The sequence below is a fragment of the Temnothorax nylanderi genome, unplaced genomic scaffold, assembly GCF_030848795.1.
Source record: "Temnothorax nylanderi isolate EJ_2023f unplaced genomic scaffold, tnyl_v1.0 TNYL_tig0018_pilon, whole genome shotgun sequence".
NCBI classification, from domain to species: domain Eukaryota; kingdom Metazoa; phylum Arthropoda; class Insecta; order Hymenoptera; family Formicidae; genus Temnothorax; species Temnothorax nylanderi.
Genome location: NW_027249080.1, coordinates 902,173 through 922,654, shown reverse-complemented (window position 1 = coordinate 922,654; position 20,482 = coordinate 902,173). Strand labels below are relative to the sequence as shown.

Sequence of the window (20,482 nt, the reverse complement as noted above, 5' to 3'; positions counted from 1 at the left end):
TTTAATTGGCTTAAAACGATTATAACTATTGTAACTGTCATTGCAATATTCAGTTCAGTTTTCGGAATAATCTGATTTGCCGTGATTTTGTTACTGCGAACAATGTGCCATACTTTTATCTATTTGTTTATTAACTTTGCGAAAAATGTCCACTTGAACTCACCAGCAAATTCATATATCAAACAAATGGCTCTTTTTTTTAAACAGTAAATACCTACAAATCAATCTTTCACGGTGTTGAAATATTCTATGCATGCATGATAAAACAGTTTTCAATTACGCGAATGTGTCAGTATTTGATTAATTTTTATCGCTATCTCTGTATTATACGAGATGGTATAATTTATTCTTATGATAGTTGTAACTCAATTTTACGAAAACTGCATTATTACGTCGCTTAAATTTTTAGACTTATCTATACTTACACGCATTTGCAAAAATTAAACTAAAAAACGACGTCCGTACTGAAACTGACAAGCTTGTGCACACACGAAGGTGTTACATTTAACTCTAAAATGCATACACATTTCAGTGGTTTTCGGAAGAAGTTCTAGTTAAATGTTATTTTCGCACTATGTTTATTCGTGCTTGTATTGTATGATACTATGTTCACATACGAGTTCGCGATTTAACTTCAGAGTATTCTATACTATTGGCAACTTTGTAGTGGGCCAATAGTAATGAAGCACATAATCAATGTAAATGGAAACCACATCAAAGCAACAACATAAAGTTTCTGATTTGTATAAACGAGAAAATAACGATGTGTAGAGAAGAGAAATTAAAAAGAAGGATGGAAGCATATTTGTCATAGTAATGAGCGTGCGCTGAAAGAGAGAGAGAGAGAGAGAGAGAGAAACTTTTTCTGAATTTTATGAGAGCAATTTCAATTTTATTTGCAAATTTTTTCGGCAGCAAATAACCGTCATTAAAAGTGCTCTTGCGCAAAATGCAAATTGTGACGAAAGCACTGACATTTATTTATAATGCGTTTTTTTAATACATGTTGCAATAAAAGGCGCCATTTGGACTCGCCATTTAAAATGTCGTACCGCGAAACAAGCGATATAAATTTCTCCACGGTGAAAATTCTCGAAAATAATAACGCAACGCGTATGCAAGGGGTGAAGCCGACGGAAGTGATGCAAACGATACGAGCACGAATCGTTTTCGCCGAAAGATGAGCGGAATTTCGATGGGAGTCAACGGATTTGGTAATTGTCGCGGATTGCTGCGCGCAGGAATCAGAAACAGATGCAAAGTAGGCAATTAACGGCGGGGAGATCGCACGGGGAAAATTGCGCCCACGCGTGATTGACTCTCGAACGGTAAACGATCTCTGCCTCGGTCCTTCTTGCCGCGCGCGCGTTGCGCATTCAGGTAAATTGCATTTCGATCGACCCAGTTTTTATTTCAATTTGTCGTGAATTTATGTGCAAATTATCGGAGAAAGAACACGGTGGAATCGAGACAGAGAGAGGTGGTGGCTCGTAAGGAAGGAGAAGAAGAGAGAGAGAGAGAGAGAGAGAGAGAGAGACAGCGAGACAAAGGGAGAATCGAAAGAGGTGCGGGAAGGTGGCGCGATTTACTCGCGTCGTTTCTCGGCACTCTCTCGCTAACTACGAATCAATTTGCATTTCATCCAATAAATCGCGCCTCTCGTCGTGCCTTTCCCGACATACACGGCTACGTGTTTTCCCGGAAATTCTTCATCTCCTTACTTTACGATGGGGAACGTCGAGCAAACTCGGATATGACTTCGGTTTTTCCTCTGATAACGAGCATTTTTCTCTTGTTATTTTTCTCTTCTCTCTTCTCCGAGATTTTGGAATAATGAAATTACTTTTTATAGGTAACTATAAGGGCTCGTCAACATGCTCGTTTATGATAAGAAACACGAGATTTCTTGACACACACACGCGCACGCACACACACACACACACACACACACACACACACACACACACACACGTACATACAAGAGTATATACATATATTTTATTTATCAGATTCGATAGGTTGTTAGATACCACGTGTATCAACGAAGCCTCCGCTCGCGATAAGGAGCACGACATGTTTACACGCAAGAAGGGGTGCGTGCTTTAATTGTTATCAACTGGAACAGATAGGCGCTAAATAAAATTCATGCCGAAGCAATTATTTTCGCGAGAAACTTAAAAATAAAATTAAAGTAATTCTCGGATGAGGATGTAAGTAAATAAGAAAATCTTATAAAATTGAGACAAATAGATATTATGAGCATAATACCGTGTAAGAATAAGCTCGACTGAACTTATCTGTTAAATATAAGCGCGCGCGCGCGCGCGCAGTTATACGATTAAATATCGGGTATATTGAGGTTTAATAAACACAGTTATACGAGTTATAACATTATTAGGGACGTATTAGGGACGATATGAACGCTGTTATAAATATCGCGATATTTCGATCTCCGTATCATATTCTCTCAAATACGAGGGAGCCTCTTAAACGGTGTACAAATAGTCGGCGCTCATTCTTCGCGTGACATGAGCATGCTAATACTTCACCGACTTTCCAAGCAACCGACCCCCTGCTCGCTCAACTATACTGCAATCGTAACCCTTTTCCCCGTGCGTGCGACACGGAAGAAGATCCACGCCGATAAAAACCGCCGTTGTGTCGACCGCTGCAACAAATGCATCTACCGGTCGATTTGGCCCTCGTGAATTTTGTGGCCTACGTTTATAGTGTAACGACGTTACGTCACGGGCCCATTTAAAGATAAATTAAGTTACGCATCCAAAAGTTGCGTGCTGAAAAAAGTTTTGTACAAAAATAATTTTTTTCCTGAAATAAAAGATAAAACACGACCGTGGTATATAATTTAACGAGAGGTAGGTTAGACTTTCTCTTATGCGAGATATAACACTAGATTCCGAAATCAGTGCGTGAAAGCCTTCTTAAGTAATAGTTACATCGAAACAACACGGTAGCATTACTCGGCCCGCGATGCGGAATAACACGCGAGGCGAAATGCGCATTAATATTTCTGGCAAATATTTTTACCGGGTAGATCTCGCGTGGATTAAAATTACCGAGCAGCCCAGAAATTTGTCATAAATTCGCCGTTGAAAGCGTATAAAACGGCCAAGGAAATAGCGGGGGGCAAAAAGTATCGCGCCAAACGGTCACGTCCTGTGCTTACTCTCGCAAAACCCGTGAGCGTTTTCACGAGCGAGAAGGGCGGAGATAGCCGCGGTCATCGTACACGCACCGGGAATATTTCGTCGACATGCAAGCCACAATCTAGATTACGGGGCGGGTAGTGCGCCTGGGAAAATGCTGGACGCTGAAATAGGCAATTTTTCTCTTCCATCACGGCGCGGCGTCGCGGCCACGCGTCGAACATTTGCAAACATGTCGATTCGCCATTCCGCGCGAGTCTCTCTTTCTCCCCTTCTCTCTCTCTTTCTCTCTCCCCGTTCGGCTTCTCTCTGCCCTCTTTTAACGTGGCGATATATGAATTTTCGCATGCGTCGAATTGAAAATTGTTTCTGCCTCCAGCGCATCTCCTACGCGAACTGGGAAATGTTTTTTACCCACTCTGACACAAAAACGACCGTTTTCTCTGATCCATATATATACATGTGCACTCGTGCCAGCACGCACGCATGTATCATCGTGCCCGAGTCTCTCTCTCTCTTTGTCCTTTTTTTTATTTTTACTCTTCATCGTCGTAAATCCGAAGAGTACATTTTATATCTCGCGACGCGTCTACTCCAAGCGGATTTTTTTCGGGCAAATAGACGGGCTGAAAAAACGCGCGGATATACATACGCGCCGTGTGTCTACCGTGCGTGATTCTCGAGCTTATTGCAAAACTTCGCGTTTGGTTTGGCTCGCGGCTCGCGGCTTGTATGCACCGCGTGCGTGCGCGCGAAGATAACGGGATACGAATCATTACGACGCTGGTGGAATCGTGGTTTCTGTTCTTCCGTCTCTTTTCTGTTTTCTTCAGTAACGCGATTTTCTTTTCGCTCTTCCGATAACATCTCCGACTATAAATTCAATCACGTTTTCGCGGTTTTTTAACAGAACGTATTTAGGCTAATGGAATATTTGCCAAAGTTGTAAAGTCTTGTAAAGTTGTTCCTTCTTCTGCAAGAAATATTAAGGATTATCGAACTCCTGATTGCCAATACAAATTAAGGCAAAAAAAACTTTCTTTAGGGCTGGTTGTTCCAGCCTGTTGGTAAACTACCTAATAGTTAAATCATATGTACGTCTTTGTTTATCCTTTACATTGGACAAAGATAGACATGTGATTTAACTATTAGGTAGCTTACCAATAGGTTGGAACAACCGGCCCTTAATCAGTTTGCTTGGAATTAATTTCGAAGTTTTTCATATGCTCTTTTCTACTTAATATAAAAACATTATGCTACATATGATAAAATAGCGACAGAGAGGTGAAGATGGGTAGAGTAAATTTTTGTCGATATATAAGTTTTATTTCACCCAAGGGGGCATCCGCGACTCTCATTCCTTTATTCATAGGAAGCACAAAATTGGGTCTTTTTTCTCATCCATCCCTACACCACCTCGACTCCTAATTTTAGCATAACAACGAATGGTGATGTCACCATAGAGAATTTCTACTGCTTCTTAACAGTACTGGCTTCGAGGGACGATTGCACCCTTGTCGCGGGACACCAATTTTTCTGAGAGAAACGTTTTACAGTTTTACTTTTTCGTGGATACTTTACGAGATATGTGAAATTTGAATAATGCATATTTTGAAAAGCTTAAACGCATCAATTTTGCACATTATAACTATAGGTTTAAAAATTGCTTAGAAAATGTGGTATTTGTTATATTTTTATTAATTTTTAATTACATATATAAGCAACAATCTCGCAATTCTCCCGATTAGATCGTAATATTCAATTAAGTTGAATAAACAAATAATAATTTTTATTTCGGCGAAAAATCTTATGTTAATATTGTATAATTAATTTTTCAGAATATCGCTATTGTTGAAAATATTTTATATTTCTGAATGCAATATTACATAAAATCCATAAATATATTTATTAGCTTTATTGGAATTTATTAACCATTAGTTATTAGACGTAGTCATTAGAGAATCACTATCATAATTTATCGTCTATGATTTCTCATATTTTGTTAAATTTTTAGTATATCCTGTTTTCTATATATATATATATATATATATATATATGTACATCGTGTTTCTCTCTGCTTCGAAGAGCATTTTCCACTGCGCGCGTTCTTATCTTATATTCCACTTCAGTTGTTTTGAATTCTTGCAGCGTCTTTGCTTTACAAGTAGCTTTTCCGCTACTTGAAATAGTAATAAAACGCTGAGTGTGGTTAATAAAATTATTATTATTAAAATAATTAAGTGAATATTTGTCAAGATGCTCACTTAATAATATCAAACAGTACAAATGTTATCTTTTGTACATTTCTTTAAAACGCTTCACGGTTTTTTTTATTAAGCTCATTTATCATTAGTACAATTTCTTCAATAAAAAAAGTTACATAAATTATTATCACACTTGTTATGTAAATCTAACAAAAAACAAATATGTGTTAGAAGGAAAACCGACTTTTAGTTTAGTCTATTCTATCATTTCGTGAGCAATCTTTCTTTATCACGTCGCGAAGAAGGGGCGTATATGTCTAAGAGCTTTATTAATCGATCCACTTATGGTAAATAAATTTATCGGACAAGCGTCGTCGGATCAGCGCGACGATCGATGTTATTTACGGGAAACGCAATCGTCTCGAAACGACGCAGACGCGACGATGTAACGGCGTTGTTATGTTAGGCGTTTATCCCGAGAACAATGAAGTTTACGCGATGCTGAGTGCCGTTATCTTATAACGACGCGGAGGATTAAGTTTCAAGCATCAACGGAGCTTGCATCCTGGCGGCTGATTATGGTGCTTCGAAGCATATCCGTGTTGGAATGCTCGTTGTATTCACCGGTCCAGCTTCGGAAAATTCTATTCATGCTTATTGTTAGTTTCTGACGCGACACTTGCAATAACAATATTCCTGTACGAGCTCATGCAAATAATTATATTAATTCTTTTATTCGTTGTCCTCGTGTTGCCGCAATTGATACTCAATGCAGCAGGAAGTAATCAGGCTATAGTTATTTATAATTGTCGAGGTACAGAATATATATGGAATAAAGAAATCTGAACTTAAACGTCATATTTAGATTTAAATTTAAAAGAATATATTTTATATATGCGTATGTATGTATATGTAAAGGTATAAAGGATTATAAAAGCATTTGATTTTTATACAATTCGAAGGACGTTTAAATAATAGTGAATTTAAAAAATGCAAACTATCTCTCTCTTTCTCCATATTCTTTCAATTCTTACAATTTGGATCTTGTCCGATAGATAACATTCGAATATACGACTCAGCTCACGTAAGTTTCTCACCCACAACATCGTCGCCGCGCCTTTCTAGTACTAGAGAGATCTCGTCGCGATTATTAAATAAGGCGCGGCGAAAGTGGCGGTGACGCGGATGGTTAGCGGCTATAGCGACGGCCGAGGGCAGGAAATCATGCATAATTCAACGGCGAGAACTTCGTCCACGGTGGCATGATGCTTCTGGAGCCGAGAGTATCGCTGCTGCATCTTGGCGCAAGGAATAACGGTACTTTTGTTCTTTGCTTCTCTCGACGCGGCTGGTCGTGCAGTCGTGCTGCTTTGCGGTTCACGTAATCGTACCGACCCATTAACATCGGCCAACTTTTTGCGACATTTCGAGGACTCGACTACTCCAACCGAGTTGTTGGAGGATGTTTCAGTTGGGGAATTCTCCTAGGAACTCCTCGAAGAATTTTAATGGCGCAAAGACAAATTGTCGTCTATCGGACGAATGTTAATTCCGTTGACGTAATTCTACGCTGGGGAACTTGCTTGGGAAGCGCTCGCGCAAATTCCGAGGAAGCACAACATTGACGAGTGTTTGCCCAACAATTAGTCGTTAAATCACTCGACGTTAATTTTAAATACATTGTAAATTTATTGTCGAATTTTACATGAATCGAGAAGATATTTTCAATCCATAACGTTTTTATGCATATTACATAAAAAATGTAATTCTTTTAAAAGTTATATTGGTTTAATCAGAATAAAATACATGCGATGATAACATCTTCGATTACCTCATCTCTAAAATGATTTGCATAGTTTATTGTTTAGAAAGCATTCACCGATCTTCGAAAAATTGGAAAAAAATCGCAGGAAACTATAAAAAGAATTTGATTTCATCACGTTGTTTTGCCCTGCCACTCCGCGCGTGCATTTTCTCGATGCACATCGAACGTATTCATCGTGCTTTCATGCGCTTCCGTTGTACCATCCATAAAATCGCGCGACGCGAATACCTTTAGCGCAATCACACGGAAGAGACAAGAAACGGTATTTCCGATATGACATGAAAACGGGAAACGGATCCATTTTGCAAATACTCAAATATGAGCCTATTAATAGTCAATGTGCTGTGAAATCAACAAAAAAGTTTAGAATGTTTTTTAGAGAAAAATACGTTATAATTATATTTATTTTCTAAGATTATTTGATTACCACGATATAAACAGTATCCATGTATAAAATATATTTTTATACTATTTTGCTCTCATATGGAATAATTGGTAAAAAATCGTTTAATTCTGGATAAAAATACTTGATCTTATATTATATTAATCATTAACCTTTATTCAATTTCAATAATACCATCTCAAATGGCATCCGACTCATGTTTCTTACAGAAATATATTACAATAGTCGATAATCGATATTTCCGGAGGTATAATAGAACTATTAAAATAGTCGTTGGCACAGTGATAAAATAATAATAGTTAAATTTATAATTGCCTTAGATAAGAAGTTATATATATTGTCTTCAGTATATTAATTTATATTTGCACTGTACAGTAGCTATTTGCGAATAGCGTGCAGCTAGCCTAGAAACAATGATCATAAACTCAACATTAAGCTGTTAACTAGGTGGTTCTAAAAACAGATGTTGCTGTGCTCCGCTGCTGTTGCGCGATATATGATTTATCGATCGCAGCTTACCGATGATGACAGAAAAGATCGCCACGCTATTAACACAAACTGCTTTTGCAACTCGATCCGACTCGTGTATCCATAGATGCTTTTAATCCTTTCGATCCGCAGCGTTGAATGCACCGCTGCGACAAATTACTAGGATCGTGCGAATGCAGCTGAGAGAGCTCCACACACACACACACATACACGCACATACACGCATACTCTCCAATACACAAATCCGCTATACGAAACGATCCAACGAGGCAGCGCAACACAAAAAAATATGAAGTAATGAAAGTGGCGTGGAATGTCAAGAATAACCACAAAAATATGACTTAAAAATTGTTTTCCGTGCAGTATTTTATTCTCTGTAGTATTTTAAGGGGAATTAAGTGAGCGAATAAATTAGATATAGAGTGAAATAGCACGTCGCGCATAATAATTTATTCATCGGATAATAATAATGATAATAATCCGGGATTGCTGCGTAACGGGCTAGAATTTATATTGAGGTTTCAACGCCGAGAGAGAGGAAATAGTTTATACTCTAATTGAATCCGGCAAATATGTTTGCCTCTAAATCCGAAATGAAGCTTCCGCCTTGTGCAATCACCCCTCTTTCCCTTCGTGCGTTTCGTCCAACTCCAATTTCACAATTCCATCAAAAATCAGTTTGTAAATTAGAGTGAGTGAGAGAGATAGAGAGGGGGGGGGGGTGGGAAGGAGAAAGAGAGGACGGAGGGGAGGGAGCAGTAGCTCGATGGGGAAAGGGCGATAAAAATCCATCCGCTTGTGCCCGACAGCGAGCTCCTACGGGATTTAGGAAGCGAGAAAGTTTGCTCGGACGATGCCGCGTTAAATTAAATTACGGCGAAATTGCGGCACGAATTTGCGCGTCGCGAACTCGTGCCGGCGCGCAGAAGGCGGAGGGAAACGAGGAGGCGTAATAAGAGGCATGTGGGATTACACACGTGCGGATAAGATACGAACTGCTTATTTTTTTCAATTTCGCCATTTTTAAAAAGCTTACACAGCTGTCTTGTCCAGATGACATTTGCGTAAATTAAAAGTTAATGAGATTTCCAGCAGAGACACATTGCAATTCTATAACTGTTCCGAGAGTAGCCGGTTATTTTTCGAGAGGCACAAGTATAAAATCACATCGGGGGAGTATATTATGGGAAAAGATTGATGTACTTATTCTACAAGTCCGACAAGCATCCGAATTTTTTATACCGAAGACTAGTGAATTAACTTCTGATGTGCACGTGCATTTTCTTACTCGCATTCCCGCGAATGAGGATCTTCCGGGATACCTAAACTCTAATCAACAAGAAACTAACTCCTGTAGAATTTCATAATTCCATGACGGACTCAACGATCAAGCTGTTTTTATCGGAAAACGCATACATCCTTGCTCTTTTAACGGTATTGTCAACAATTACACGTGTCATTTTTTAAGTAAATTAAAAGATTCCAATTCTCAATGGTCTATTACTTGTGCTGAAATATCAATCTTTAATCATATCAATCTCTGCTGAAATCCTTTTTGCGTTTTTGATATTAATGACAGTCATGGATATGCAACGACACTGCGAAATTAACTGTAGAAATACCTCCGCGAAAGCAGAAATGGCTTAAGGTTACCATTTTGTACTCAACTACCATAGGAAGGAAGTCGAACGGCAAAGGACACAATATTCATTACTCACTTCTGTACTTACCAAGTACTTACCAGCAACCACTCGTTCATTACCACCAGGTACTTAGCGCTGAGCTCGACCACAGTCAGTGGTCCGTTTTCTTGTGCTAAAAGTTTGTGTTTCTAGCTTCTTGTTGGATCACATAAAAGGAACAGAGGAATGTGTTTGTATCTTACGTATTTTCTCCTCGTATGGTGCAGCATCGAGGACATTACGCATTTTTTTTTGTACTGTCTACTGTCTTTATAATTTTGATCTTTTTTGCCGGAGCGCGCTTCTTCTCCGTCATCTCCGTTTGTCTTATCTCCCACGTCCTCTCTCCCCGCCGCTGTTCTTAAGCTCTTCTCTGTCTCTTCTACCAATGCGAAATTACAGCAGTCTGGCGGGAAACTATGGCGGCACACGCACATTGCGAGTGCCGGTGTTAGTGCTGGAGAATCAGCTTCTTGGACGTACTTAAGAGATGGGACATGCGCAAACGCAATTTTTCATTACAGTCAGAAAGTCCGCGGAGGCTGTGTGCACTCTGCGAAATCAGGAAGCCACCCGCCACACAGAAATTACTTTGGCGCAGGCATAATTCCGGTGCCGTCTGTCTTTCTGCGCCCGATGTTCTTTTCACGTTGCGGAGTACGGATTGCCGTATCACCGTTGTAATCGTCGTTACTTAAAGAACATCTCGCGCGGAACATATTACTTTGAAACTAGAGACGTTAATCTTGAATGCGTATTTTATACGTGTATTATTCAAGGAACGATAACATTAATGAAAGCAGTAAAAAGCGTTTATTTACGATGCAACCGAGCTCGATGCAGTTCGCTTTCCTCGTGGCGTTTTTTCGTTCTTTAACTCGGTGAAACCATCGCTGGTGCAATTGCGTGGCGCGGGACTGCCACATCTCGCTGGCAATTTGTCACGATTTGTTTTATCACCGGTTTAGTCGAACGTATAGCGATGTGCTCATGTAACCGACCGTACGATTACCGCGCGTGATGCATATATCATCACGCAAGAATACATTTCTGCGGCGTGGCTCCGAATAGCAAATTACCGACCATTGTTGCTTAGTCCTTTAATATCACACGTATACTAAAATGAATTACTTCCGCCTCTTATTCGGGACAAAATATTATCGGCGACGCGGTGTATTTTCATTCAATGTAGTAAAAATCCTTCCAAAGCCTCTGTGGTAACGCGAACCTTTCTCCTTTTCAGATCGATATAATTGACCAGCGCACACTTGCGGGAGCCGACATCGAGAGGCTTTTACTACATTCAAAAACAAGAAACTCTGTAGTTGGAGGAAGCCACGAGCAACGAGCGGTACGTAGAGAAGAATCTCAGTAGTTTCCACGGATTTCAGTCCCTTCAAGCTCGCCGATGCTGAAACAGTACCTACCGTGCTTGCCGGTGCCGGGTGCACTGCGGGCTGAATGGTCGCGCTTGATAACAAAACTCGTTGCGACGGGGATATTAATGCCCGCGTGAAGACGCCCTTAATAAGTCCGCGACGTAATGAAAACCATTCATATAAAAGTTTTCCGCGGACGCTGACGCTTTAATTGAACGAGGAGGTCGCGGCGCGATGCGGACGCCCGTTGGTCTCCGCCTTTCTTACACCGCGCTGTAACAAGATGTCGGAGATTACCGGGGACTCTTCTCGCTTCGTTGGCCTCTCCGTAACTTTCGTATCTTCCCTAGTGACTTTCATTAAAAATTTTCTATCGGGCGAATCCCACGACGAACTCCGCCAATTTGATATCGAGCTTGCCACTTCATCGGGAATCGAGTCGAAAGTTATTCACTTGTTCCGCCAATAGCGGAAGCAGAAAAAGATAGAAATTTGCTGGGGAATGAATAGGAAGCTCCTTGGAACGGCATAACGGAATTCAAAGTGTAATCGGCCATAAATCAGATATTTCTGCACACAACCAGAAAAGAGAGTTGAAATTATAATATTGTGCAAGAAAGAAAGGATTCATTTTCTATCGTTAAAATTCACAATTAATCCGAATCAAGATTGTAGAAACGAATTTCTCACGCGCGCGCAATTCTTATGGGTCGGAAGTCGATTAATTTTAATACGGATGTCCCAAACCATCTGGATTTAACTCACCTCCGATCTCTCGACGCGGGCAGTCGCATTCGACGCTTTTAATTCCATCGCGGTCAGACGTATAAAAAGAGGAAGGAAAAAGCCCGATACGTAGTACTCGGACGGAAAACTGTTATCGCAGATATACCCGCCATTCTCCGTTCTCACACCGTTGCGCCGCCCTCTTTTTGGCCGGCCGACTGTGGCAACCGGTGGGCTCATTAATTTTTCATCGCTCGTCCACGTCATATAGTGCCGATTTTAAAGCCGGTCGGAATAAACGGGCTACCAATTTTTGCGGCACCCGCACCGTCCGCTTCGATTTAACGAGCGTGATTTAATCGCGCCCACGAGCTCACTCACCCCACGAGCGTCCCTCCCCTTTCTCCGCGCCCCTATCGCTCCCGTCTGGCCCCGTTTAGGGGCAATTAATCCAGCGGAAACGCATGGGTCGATCGTACCTCGACACAGCATAGTAATTGCTACCGGCAACCTTTAAACGTAAGCGATATACCTAATATTTACGAATCGTACTTATTTGCTGTGCAATTGCAAATCACTGACAAATATACAGGCTTTTGCCTTTATCTTTGTTATCAATATATTTATTGAAGCGAGTGGATCGAAGGAAATCTTCTAAAGAAATAAATATCACATAATACGACATATTATTATCCTTTTTATTATAAATTTTTTTTAAGAGGTATAAAGTATTTTACATCCTTTAGAAGATATAGAAAAATTCTTTATATTCTCAAAATAACTGTAAAAATTTGAAATACTGCTAAAGAGACGTAAAATTTTTTGATCTCTTTACGAGCATGTTATGAATGCAAGATGTAAGGGAGTCATGATTTGTTTATGTTTACAAGCCATTTCATTTCGTAAAAGGCAAATTTGTCTCGTGGAAGTTTACATAATGCTATATACTGTTTGCGCTCGAGCATTAAGTGCACGTATATAAGTACATATGCATAAGTACATATGCACATAAACCTACGCACCTCGCTAATTTAGAATCGCGAATACATAAATCTCTGCCGTATGACTGCAATTTTGCAGTCGATATACGCGCAACGTTTCCAGCCTACGTGTCAGTAGTATACGTGAAACTCTCTAGAGAACATTTATTACTATCTTCTATATAGCCGTGAAAGATTAAATCATCAAATTTTCAAAACTAATCGCGAATAGTTTTACAGTTATGCAGCTATCATTTCTCGTCACGCATACATATCAGTGTTATACATCCGTTTATTTCTACACGCGGCCATTAAGAATGATTGGACCTATCGGTGAGGTAATCTGTGTGTGTCGTCGTTGCAACGTATATATTTCGATCGCGCCACCGACAGTGACCCCGAAAACGCGACAATCTGCGTACGGCGCATTAATTTCAGACGCGACGTTTTATGCGCGTATAACAAGGACGAGGGGAAAAGTCGGCTGCGTGTTAAGCATCTCTATGAATATCGTGTAGGAATCCGAGGCATTACCGCGGAGTGTAATGCAAACGGACGTATATTCTCCCCGGCGCAAAACGTTAAAGTGACACGACACGGTCAGTACGTCGGTCAGAAACGGCGCGGCCGGCCGGCTGGCGGCCAGGCCCTCGCTACTCCTCGCTTCATTCTGACCGTCGGTTTAATTAAATACCCCCGCGCATACGTTCCGTTAGAATGTCAAACAACAATCCAGGAATTCCTGCGTTCCTCTCTATTCCGTGTACGCGATGTACCGCGCGTACGCACGGACGCGACTCTATCGTATAATAAAAACGCGCTCATGCGATCGTTCCTCGTGCTGCGGAAACACGCGTGCGGAAATCCGCGTGATGGGGGATAGCTCGCGTCGCGTGTTCGTCTGTAACCCTTATATGCGAATAGGGAGTATCCCCTCAGGAGCTCGTAATAATGTCATTATATCTTACGGAATGCGAAGTACGAAGCGCGAGGTACGAGAAACGTACGTACGTACGTACATATATACATACATACGTAGGTACGGAAATAATACTCGGCGAACTCGGTATAATGTTATTCACGGTGATAACTCATCCACGGACGTTAATGCGTACGTCGCGTCGCGCCAACCGCGAAATTTCGGCTTGCCTTCGTGAGAACTTTATAATTTTGTACCTGGGCAGATAGACCCGGTTCCTTCGCTGATGTATTTACTACTTCGCCGAATTTGCATTTTATTATCAGTGATACATAGAGAGCAAGAATGGCAGTGTGAGAATTAAACGATAATACGTATCATTCTAACGAAACTGGTGATTATGTTTTACTCCCCGGCCTTTCAACATGTTTTAATTAGACGTGTCGGACACGCGATGTTTGTTGATTAATAGTATTCATCATATTAGCTAAATCACTTACGGAACTTTCGGACGATAATGTACGAATTTTTACGCTGCACCTTTCAATTGTCGCGAGGAGCTTTGTCGATTCGCGTGTCGCACGTATCGCAAATAAAATCGCGTCTTTGATATGTAGAATGGCGAGACATGTGCGATTATCGACGTACTTTCAATCAGTCGAGCGCTGTAACGACACGGCGAATCAATCCAGCGGCATTTTACTTCGTCGATATCGTCGCGGCACGATCCCGTCGTAATCCGCGAGACGATCTTGCACGCAAAAAGGCGAGAAGTACCTGTTGAAAGGGCGTCCTTACCGGAGAGGAATCCTCTCGGAGATTCCTGACTACGAAAGTTTCGACGGGAGTTGACGGCCTTGGAGAAACTTGCGGGTGGGATCGATCGGGGTTGGGGTTCGCCGCATCCGTTACGGAGGAGTTCTGATTGAATGCTGTCGCAATTCGGTAAACGCTTATGCATGATCCTCGGCCAAGTATAACGCGTCGCGTGTAGGTTATCAGCGTGGGTGAGCCGCACGAAAGAAAGCTTGGAATGCGCGTGGGTGTCGCATTCTTCGTCATTTGTGCGCTGGAGTAGCCGATCGATGACAATCGATCGTGCGTCTAAAAATGAAAGCGAAACATCTTTTTAATCAACTTAAACAAAGCTGAGGAGCTCGACTCTACGTCTCATATTCGGTTCTATAAATATTGATTAAATTGACGTTAATAGATTTATCTGTTTCTAACATTATCTTAAGCAGCAGATATAGAGACGATTGAATTGAACTTATAAAGACGTTTTAAATAAACGTGGCAAAAATAATATGTCAATTAAATAAAGTATCGTGAAATATTTTCTCTGTTACTTCACCGTTATTTTTATTCCGCGAGTGTGTCATTGCTATCACATACGACGCTTACATAGGAGAGTCGTAAGCAATATCTCTTCCCAAAGGGAAACGTGCGTGACAGTAGAAGAATACGAGGAATGTTCTCACGGTCGACGATAAGATTGAAATTTTCTACAGAACATTTCTGCCGTCGCTCGATATACCGCTGATGGCAGTGCGATCTCATGTGTATTGTGATCTCGCCGATTCCGATTTGCATAGACACATCTGTTTCAACTCGTTAAAACTTCGTTCGCGCGATATTTCGTTCTGCTAATTGCGCATTTAAAGATCACTCGCAGAAGACAGATACGACAGATATAATATATTAATTATACGGTGCCATTTTTTTAACTTCTTTTAACTTTACTCTTAAAATATCTTTTTTAAAACAGATTAGATTATTCTACATGACTCATTACGTTTCTCGTTTTTAGATATTAGATTGAATCTCTTAAAAACTATACATTTTTTAAAGCCATTGTATCTTCTTTTCAAGAAAAAAGGAAACTTTTTAATTATTGCATGCGTTACTTAAAAAACTTTTAATTAAAATTAATATTTGATCTCTTTCATCTAATTCTGAGCCACATATGGGTCAGAATTCCATTGTTAATAAACACTTTAATTAATTTAATTAATGTATGGAAAATTTCATTTAATTATGAGGAATAGAGTTAGATTTAGACGCACGCAGTTGTGATGGATTAATCCGACGTGCTTTAATAAATTGATAAATCGAATGTTTGAAACAAAAATTTTATTAATTAACTCGACATTATATTTAAAAATATATATTGGAATATTCCGTGAATTTAGAAAAGATAATACCTGAATTGATCTTGTTTTTATAATCTTCTCTCAAACTACAAAAATATAATTTGGAGCGTTTTTGAATAATTCAAAAGCAGTCGGGTGTACTAATTTCCATCTCACGTGATAATTAAAAGACGCAGAAATAACTCCATCGTTACACGGTTGTAGCGAAAACGGACAGATTAACTCTTACAGCTTGCACTTCTTACACCATAATTAAGGGATTTCCCAGCAGCGAATCGTTTCTCACGAGACCGCCCGGGGTTTCAAGTTTTTGCCAGATCTACGAACGGCGAAGTCGTGCGGCGCGAGCTCCACTTCCGTAGACGAACGGCGAGAGACGGAAATGGAAAAGTTCCGTTAACTGCTGCCGTTTTCTTGCCGGGGTGTTCGCCGTGTTTATTTGAAAACTTTTCGAACTTCATGCAAATCCACGACGAGCGGCGCGTGTGCTACATTCGTTGCGGCGAATCACCCCAGAAGTATTTCCCGGAGCCCTCAGGGGCACGCGCGCCATTGTTTCACGCAGGTAATAAAGAGCGCAGGGCGAGACAGGAAGTTCTTGGATGTACCTTCATCCGGATTAATTAATTACCCTTATCCTTTCCTCGCTTCTCTCGTCTTCTCGCGGAAAAATGGATGGTGGCGCGGCGCGACGGGGCGAGAGGCGCCTGTTTTCTCCTTCCATTTCTTTGCCGCATCTTTTTACTAAGGAATTACGCGATTAATTTTTTAAGCATTATCGTCGCTCATGGAGAGTCTCTTTAATATTAAAACCAACGTCGGGGAAAAACTTCGTCAATTTTCCAAGACAATTGTCGCGGAGAATATTATTGATGTGTGTATGGTATCAAATGCGATCTATTTCAGATACTCTGTTTTTCAAGACGAGTTGGATTGATATTTTGACTTAAATTTTTAGACTTGACGACATTAATTTTCAATATCAAGAAAATGATTGAAGTCTGATATATGCAGTAATAATATATTATAATTCGCAAATATATGAGATTTCCTAATGTAGGTATAAATATTCAGTTTATATAAGCGATTATAAAATTATTTATTTTGTTTAATCTAAAATTATTCTTTTTAAAAGGGCAATGAGAATAATTTGAAGGATAACCTCTCCGATTTTATACACTTGTTTTTTTCTTCTCGTTGTTTTTGTTGTTTTTGTCTCGTCTTTTCTCTTTCTTCTGTTTCATTTTGTGAATGGTTTTCGTGTTATCATGCAGATGTAGCTGCTCAGACTCTAAGCTACAGAATACTACAATGTGACTAACGGACTGTAAGTCGTTCCCGAGAGGAAAATCGCTTGTTTCACCGGCTGCTATCGTTTTCTCTCTTATTTTCTTTTCTTTTCTCTTTGTCACCTATTCTCTTTTACATTTCGTCTTCGCAACGCCAAGATTATCCTTAACTGCGAGATTTTTGATATTCAAAGATCAAATGATTGTCTTCGTAAGATCCTCTTTCTGTGCTTAATTAAACGCAGATCGCTTTGTTTCCTGCTTTGTTCGTGATAAATTAATTTATTATAATATTAGTAAATTAATTTGTAAGATCTTTTATAACTTATCTATGCGAACCTGGTTGTGAATTTATCTAGAGCATCTCGTTTATAAAATCTATGCACCGGTTGTTTCGCACCCTGACGCTGTTAGAAGTTGATTGTGTTTGCTTTCGTACAAACACGTACGTCAGGGCGAGGCTGTAGCGCGATGTCAGATTTTTCCGCTGCTTTTCTTCACGAACTAAGCTATATAAACTCGATGAGATTTTTGTTTGTAGAAGATTATTACCTTCGCTGTCGATATTATGTACAGCCTGTCAATATAACCCATCCGTAGGAGGAAACTTTATTATTAAGTTGTCGCAAATTGGGTTCTAGCAATTTAAATTAATTTTGCGATAAATATGTATTAAATATATGATAGATAGTTCGGTTAAGTTTTGTATTTACTTCTTAATTTGTATTTTGATTTTAAATCCACTTTTAAAAAAGGCGTGTTAACTGAGTGAATTTCGTTTGTATCGAAAAATTGAAGCCTCTTTTCCGCGATGCCGATTGGTTATCTCGATGCGTTGTGCGAGTTATTTGCAGCTGTCATTGTATATTTTGACAGTTGTGTGTATCAAGGGTTAATAGTGTAATAGTGATAGCATAATGTTAAAGCTAAATGGCGCGCGCGAAGCGCGCGCGTCTGTAATGTCTAGTGTTTTAAAAAAAAATGTATCTATTGAATTTATGAGAAGAAAGAATGATTTATTATCCTTTTAATTCGTGAATCTTATCGCGATGTCTTAACGAAATGCTTCGGCATTTAAATATTAATGTCAGTATAAGAGACTTTTAGAAGTTATTCTAGATGTTACACATTTTTTGGCATTTCTGACTCGGACGAATGTGTCGCACGTCTGACGTGTAGTATATTTACACATCTTCCTCGATTTACCGCTTCTTTTTCCGTCGATAACACAAGCAATCTTGCACGATCTCTCTTTTTCCGCGGTGCTTGACTCGCATGAAGTCATCTCGGCCGTCGTGTCGTCGCGTCTTCTGTGTGCGTTAAGTCATGCGGATCTGACAAGCGCGCGCTGCGGAATTACGGCGTGTTCCCTGAAGGTACCTGGTACCACGTAGAGACTACCCCACATTCTCCCGTCCTTCCCCCTCTCTCACCCGGTCTTTTGCCTACGTACGGATGTAAACGGCAGGTTCTCCACTCTTCTCGTTTTTCTTCCCTCGCCAGAACGTCAGGGTAACAATGGTCGCGCGAATGCGCGGCTTTCTCCGCGTATCAGAGCGGAAAGACGCGTATATAACGCTGTGTCAGGAATCCAAGTCTTGACGTAACGTCGCTGCCACGCCACCACCATCGCCATGCGCGTGTTGCATTTTTTCTCCGGCTCACGCTTCTCGTTCGCGCGCGGATGAGACAAAGCGACGAAGCCGCTAATGTAAAAAAATTGCACCGGTACGCGCGAGCGATGTAGATACGCCAAGAATATTTGCCCCCGAGGTTTTTTTTTCTAAGCTGTTCCTGCAAGGAACGTTACTTTTTTATCTCTTTTTCTCTCTCTCTCTCTCTCTCTCTCGTTTCTTTTTTCCTTGCTCTCTCATGCCTCTACTTTATGCTCCTTCATATAAAATACGACCCTATTCGCTTTGATTTCATGCTCGCCCCATGGTGCACAGTTTAATATTCCGCCGTAACATTGACGAGCGTAAGCTAATTCCGACAATTCGTTGATGGTCCGTGACTCGGCGAATAAGTCGTGCGTGCGCCATGTGACATTCTAATCTATTTCTAACTCCGCCGGCATACTCGACGCTGTTCGACCACATCATTCGAAACGGTCCGTCTCACAAAGGGACCCGCCGCGATACGCTCGACGAGTCCAAATTCGCGGTCCTTTCAGCGACGCGGGCGCTTCAGTTTACTTCGGTTTACCCGGCGGAATTTTGCGCGCGCGTTCGCGTATCCGCGCTCACTGTCATCATGAGTGCGGGTCACTCAGTTACCAGGAACGCGAAACATTTGGCTGAGACGAGCGTAGTTGGGAACTCGAATGGTGCAAATTCGGACTTGTGCTTGCGCTACGAGTTGACGTGTATTTTGGGCGAAACGTGACCAGGCTACGCCAAATGTTTCCTTTCCCAGCTGGAAAGTCGGCGGATTGCACTCCGTCGGCGTTTTGGAGAAACGCGCGGCTGTAATCGCGGCTTGTAACGGTGCCGTTTCCCCGGAGCTACGTTTCCTGTCGCAAGGATATTAAATGATCGTCGCGGCTACTCTAGTGCCAACTAGTGCCAGGATTCGAATCCCTTGGCAGCATATTACGATGATGGTATAACAAAATAATGTGAAATGTTTCAGGAAGTATCGAACGAATTTTAATTAACGTTTATTCTAAAATTTTAGATCCAAGTAACGCAGCTTTATTTTATTTCTACGACTCTCGCACGGGAAACGATGGAATCGGCTGTCGCGAAAGGCCACTTTATTTTCGTGCGTGACACGCGCGATATGAAAATAATGTCGGTGCCGCTGATAACGGGGCAGATTCGATGCGACGCGCACCTGTCTCTGTTTGAGGCTGATCTATGCGCGTTAATTAAAAGGCGCTTTGTCCTGCATGGCAGCTGTGTAAACGCCATATTTCCACGTCGACTGTTGTTCGAGCGCAGACCGGCACCGGTTACATGCATATGTGTAAATCTAACAAAGATCGCCCAATGGTCGCAACATGGACGCGGTCGCCGTAAAGTTTGCGTCACGTTTATCACTGCGGTCCAGCGAGTAATCAAAACGGGACGCTGATGTTCCGATCGTGCCATCTTGTGCGAACGGGCACGACGCGTTGTCTACCCCCCTTCTTATTCGGTTTCACGTGCATTCGAGAAGTAATCTCCGTGACTGACGTGAAAATTTTCTCGGAAAGCGAAAAGGATAAGAAATGGCGTTTCGTTTCGCGAATAATGTTGCGTAACCGCTGCACTTTTCTATTTTCT

At 41.0% G+C, this 20,482-nt stretch overlaps 1 protein-coding gene across 3 annotated transcripts in view; it reads left to right on the top strand.

Moving 5' to 3' along the window:
• The window catches only part of Pgant9 (polypeptide N-acetylgalactosaminyltransferase 9), a 189,600-nt gene that overhangs the window by 95,044 nt on the left and 74,074 nt on the right, over positions 1-20,482 (top strand). For all 3 annotated transcript variants that reach the window (XM_071699377.1, XM_071699375.1, XM_071699376.1), the window contains one exon: positions 11,014-11,121. The gene's annotated coding sequence lies outside the window, so the exon portion shown is untranslated. The remainder of the gene's footprint in view (positions 1-11,013; positions 11,122-20,482) is intronic.